Genomic DNA, 6,000 nt, shown 5'->3' with positions numbered 1-6,000 from the left:
ACCATTTAATGATATTTAATCAATACCAGTTCATACCTTAGTTCTTTAAACCATCCTGGAGCAGCCAGTCTCTACACTGCTCATCCTCATTGGGCGAGAGACGGGTCACATGTCCATCACAGGGCAAAGACACCTGCAGGTTATTGAAAGTCTTTAATTAACCTGCATGTCTTTGGACTGTAGGAGGAAAACACAGTGAGAACAAACACACAACCCTTGTGTGTGGTGACGGTGCGAACCGCTGCACTTGCTTGGACCACTAGAGGGAAATCGGAGGTTTCCTGCTGCAGCCGCCGTGGGTTTGGTTCCCAGACCTTTGCTGCATGTTTTCTCCTGTTCCCTCTTACTGTCCTGTCAATTAAGACCAATGCAACACATTTAGATTCAGAAAGATGCTATAAAATAAGCATTATTTACAGTGAACAGGCAGCTGGTTTACATGCAATTCTATAATTCCTTACATCTTTGAACTTTAAGGGTTGGGGTTTTATTATTTACTTTCCCTGGTCCGGGAACACAGACTCACAAACCAGTCCTGTGCACACAACACATCCTGTCACCGAGGACCTGGTCACTACTTCAAACAGTAAAGACAGTTTCCCTGGTACAGACCCACACTCGCTCAGTAAAGTTCCTCCTGCAGAGACACACTTTTCTGTCGCTGAGGTCCTGATCTGTGTTTCAAGGCAGAGAAACTCTGCATGAACCAGAGACTCAGAGTCAAATAGTCGTGCAGCAGCCGTAACAGATTCGAGTCCCTCTTTGTCTCGGTGTCTGAAACGTGCATTAAAGATGAGAATCACTGTTTTAATCTCTCTGCCTCATTACGAAAAGTCCCTGAAATGTGTGGTTATTCTGGATTATGGATAAATTACAGTCATTTTTATTTGTAGTGGAGTCTATCATTTAGTTGTCTCACTGTTTGTTAGGTAAGACAGTTATTGTTCATTAAAGTAATTAAATGATGTCTCTATGAACAGGAAATGGACAAAATAGAGTCCTGGTCAAAATGTCATGGGATCTGTTTCCAATATTCGTGTGTGTGTGTCGTTACTCTTTGGGAATAATCTGTGATTGACAACATCACTAAACTTTTCAGTGGAACAGCTGAATTAATGATGTATTTCATTTTATTGACAGTCCAGATTTTAGGGTCACTCACTTTATTTTTACTCAACTCTGGACCCTCTTGTACCAACGATCAAATAGTTGCCTCATGGTCCAATTCCCCTTCTTCTCTTCAACCTTCTTCTGCAGGACGGATACCAGGGACCCTGTCGGCCCCAGAGATTCACTTTGGAAAGAAGAGTCCTGTTCCTTTCTGAGCTTTTTTAATTAGTTTAACTTTGGGGATGTAGGACTGGGGACTCACTTTACCTCCCAACAAGCCAATGTGGTAGAAGTCAGATCCCATCAGTGCAATATCCTAAAAGTGACTCAGGCAAAGACCAGCATCGAACCCGGGAAAAAGCAAGTGTCTCTCTGTGACGTGACAGTATTTGGTTGAATTTCTCCTGAAGAGTTAAAATATGGGCTTTTTTACAGCGTATCTTTCTTTTAAAAGGCTCTAAAATCCAAGTGTTCAACATGTAAACCTTTACCAGCAGAGTGGATGATGCATTTCCTCGCATTTAGGGGCGATTGTCAAAGACGGGGATAAAGCATAAAACAACACCCGGTCAGAAAAATGAAGACGAGCTACTCAAGGTGGTAATAATTGCTTTACAGGAATTAATGTCCAGCTGTATGAAAAGGTCAGAGGGAGACACACTCTTACGCTTTAATCTTCAGTTTGAGGGAGGTTTTCTCTTGTTATTTGTCTGCAGAAAAAAAAAGCTGACAGTAGGTTTCTTGCCTTGAATCCACATGTGCATCATTGCTGCATCAGTGCTGCTGTCAGTTAAATCTAAATCCCTCCAAGTGTTTGATAAAGGAAGAAATAAAACGTCTTTATTTGTTGGATTTCGTCCATAAAAAGTCCCAAAGTGCTTCTATTCAGCATCTGGCAGCAAAAAACCCATTTGGCCATGATTAGTTTTTCTGGGACGTTGAAAGTAATGACAATTTTTATTGTCGTAACAAAACAAGCGTCAGTGCAGAGAAGATTTTCTACTTGCTCCGTCTGAACACCACAAGGTTTATCTGCAGATCCTTGAAAAATACAAACATGCTAGAGGCTTGATTTGCGACCTCTCACGGGGGGGGGGGGGGGGGGGGGTTCTTTTTATTAGCTCTTCTAAGGAGGTTTTGTTTTCACCTCTGTTTGTGTGTTTGTTTATTCGTCAGCAAGATATAAACATATTTGGAAAGATAAGATAAGATAATAGGCTCCTGTAGCTTCCTTCATTTATCAAGACACTTTGTTTTTGGTTAACGGCATGAATTAAAAGGTCAAAGTTCGTCAAGGTGCAATCTGACTAAAACTAAAACTACTGCAATCCAACGAAACATGTCTGCTGTAAGTTTCACCTTCTCCTGTAAGTTTGTGGTGCTATTGGATTACATTGCACTGGTATTTCCCTAATGAGCAATAGTTCATAAGTGATTATTAACGGATGTTCGAGACAAGTCAAGATGCTCTTGAAGCCCAAAGTAGTTTAATTTATGACTCTACAACCTGGAGCGTCCATCTCCGAGGTGCATTACATCCAGATTAATGTGGCCTGAAGGGGTTTTGGGAAACACTGAATGCTTCTCTGTTTAAAATTTGGGTGAACGTCCATCAAGAGTTTTTTTTAAGTGGACCCACAGGTGAGTGAGCATCTCTCAGGTCAGGGATTTCTGCTGTTGTCAGGTGTCTCCTTCTGCTTTGTTTTTCAAGGACGTATGATATTAAGACATGAGGTGATTGGAGTGTAAACGTTAATCCTAAAAGGGGTCTTAACCTATCACAGGCAGCCAGCGGTAGTGGCTGCTTGATGAGCTCCAACAAAACCTCCTCACCGCTGACGGAAGTTTAATAGAAGGCTAACAGGGGTCAAATGGGGTTTAGGGTTAAGTGACATATGGATAAATGGTGTTCAAGCACTTTATTACAGTCAGTCATTGTACTTGGAGATCTGAGATGTTTCTGTATTAGTGTTTATGCAGCAGTTTTGGCATCGTGGTTAGAACTAAGATGAAGCAATAGTTAAAAGGAGTAAAAAGGCCCCTGAGACAACCACTAGGGTTCCCAGGTTTAATCCAGGTTTGAATCAGATCAATCTCCAGCACAGGCCCATATCACAACTTTTTAATTTTCACACCTACAGTTTTTAAACTCAAAACTGTTTGTGAGTGTGAGGGGTTTTGCTTGAGGAGTACGTGTGACTTTATTACAGGAGAGTGTGATGTGTTAGCTTCCCACTCCCTCACATTGAATAGTGCAGATCCACAATCTGTTGGACGGCTACTCGACTTGATCTGTGGCCATTTTTCAGTCACTTCCTGGTTTGAATATGGTCGTCAGGCTGTAGATGCCCTGGTGGCCTTTCCTCGAGCTGTATCCCGACTCCGCAGGGGCCCTGTACAATAAACTGTGTGAGCTGTGTTCACTTCACAGACGGAGTCGTCTGTCCACTGTGTCTTTTACCGACGGGATTGATGATATTCCATCTTTATATCAAATTATGGATCAGTGTGAGCGCAGAGGCCATCTCTTCAAAATGACATTACATTAAGCTCTGTCCCGCTCTTTCTTTCTCACTTCTTCCCTCCCTCTCTTCTTGCTTCGCTGACCAATCGCTCTCCCAAATTACATTCTATGGTTCCATTATGAATGACGACAAGACGCCGAGCGGCGCTGGTTCGGGGGGGGGAAGACGCACAGAGCAATGCAGTAAAAGTCATGTCCTGAGCTATAGGCGCTCCCCTGAAATTAGGTTAGCCACCGAGCAAAGTGACAGATATTGGTGGAGCGAACCATCCTGGCATGCTGCCGGGGGACATGTTAGCAGGTAATTGTGACCGTACTCTTTAGTCAACCCTTTTGGTTTGTGTTCAGGATCAGTCCCATCCAAAGTATTGTTTCCTCCTTGATAATCTTCTGCCAAAAAAGCAGCACGGCTCTAGAGACGACGGTGTTGCAGCTGCTTGGTCAGTCAGTCGGAAACTGAAATGTATCTCTGCCACCGTTGGGTGGATTGCTGACGTTCATGGTTCCTAACGGATGAATCCTAATTACCTTGATCCTCTGAGGTCCAGTTTCACATGCCCGGTGAAATCTTTCATGCTCATCACGCCACACTTGATTTTTCATCCTGAAAATGTCATCAGCTGACTTACAGTAGACCATAAGAAATGCTAGCGTGCTAACATTAGCATGGGACACAGTTCCAAAAGTGTACAGAATATTAGAATTTTCATTTTCCATTTACTTGTCCATATAAACTGCTTCTTTTGGAGAAGAAACGCTGACATTCCTTGAATTACTTCATACTTTTGTGACCTTTGGACGGATACTGCCTGCAGGTGACGGTAAACACGTTATGGATGTTTTAATAGCCCAGCAAGATTTGTCCCGTTGCTGCTGTCAGTCAGTCTGGACATGTTATGCAACTCCACTCTGCTGCTTTTCATTCTTTTTGTCAGTTAGTTTTCACTACTTAAATAAAACTATGTGTCATATGTAAAATCCTCTAACTGTACTTTATTTTGTTGCTTGACATGGTTCTTTGTCTTCTGAGGTTGGCTCACAAATGTATCACGGTCGATTGTAAAGGTGGAAACCAAGACTTTTTATTTTTTTCGCCAGTTATTTAAAAACCTGAATTACGACTATACCACCTGTAGGGGGACCCAGAGTGTACTTGCTTTAAAGCGTCGTAACCAAGTGGCTAACGCTGGGGACAGACTCGTGACTCTTCACTCTTGAGTTGTTAAAATTGATTTAAAAGAGACATGATGTAAATTTTAAATTGCATGTGTGACACAGGGAAATGGAGGATTTCAGTCTTATCTGCCACGTTCAAACGAAGTGTTGTCAGGCAATAACAACATGAAGCCCTGAAATAACATGGTGGAGAACTTGATGTTTTATCTTTGGTGACAACAATAATAATGTAGCATATTTAAAACTCAGGGGTTTTGATCTTATCCAATTATTTAGTTAGAAAGTCGGATGCTATTTTTAAAACGGATAACGAGCCCAATGCCAGAAAATCACTTTGTGCGATAAGCAAACATCTGTTTATCCGTTTAGATTTATTTTGTGGATTTTTTAAATGAAATGTTTAGGTTGTTTTTTTTTTCATCTGCAGCATATGCTGACTTGATGGATAATGATTAGAGAGAGTCTCTTCCTCCCACACAAGTTACAGCTTCCCCAATTAAAGTTAAAGCATGATATTTTCTGCCTCATTACTCCTAGAAAGTTAGTGTCACAACAGAGACGGGTGGAGAGAGAGAGAGAGAGAGAGAGAGAGAGAGGGAGAGAGAGAGAGAGAGAGAGAGAGAGAGAGAGAGAGAGAGAGAGAGAGAGATTTGGAGGAATAATAAACCTTAATATCTCAAATAGATGAATTGCGGATGCAGAAGAAGACACTTTGATATTTTAACTTTTATTGTATTGCATTTGACAATAAACTCTTGAATCTTGAAGTCGTTTCTCACACTCTGTTAAATGAAGAAATTCACAGTTTGTACAAAACACAAGTTACTTCTTTGTTTTAGGTTTAATCTTTCACAATCGGGCTCAGCAAGCATGTAAGTGTAAAGAGGAAGGAAGGGGGGGGTGTTTAACAGTTTAAATTTATCTTTCTCTGACAGAATCTGTCTTTATTCTCAGCCTCTTCTGTGTTGTAGGTAGACGTGTCTGTGATGTGACTGAGTTTCATCTTGTGCACATTATTTATCTGTGGACGTTTTTATTGTTTGAAGTCACAGACGAGAGCAGCAGCTACTATGAGTGTAACTGCAGCAGCGAGTGGATTTGTTGTCCTTCTTCTCACTGTGACAGGTACTGTACGTCTACATTCATGTTTCACTCTATTTTACACTCGGACTTCTGATTCACCTGAAGTG

The sequence above is a fragment of the Hippoglossus hippoglossus genome, chromosome 1 (genome assembly GCF_009819705.1).
Source record: "Hippoglossus hippoglossus isolate fHipHip1 chromosome 1, fHipHip1.pri, whole genome shotgun sequence".
Taxonomy (NCBI): Eukaryota; Metazoa; Chordata; class Actinopteri; order Pleuronectiformes; family Pleuronectidae; genus Hippoglossus; species Hippoglossus hippoglossus.
The sequence above is the reverse complement of the archived record's forward strand: the minus strand, read 5'-3'. Positions refer to the sequence as shown.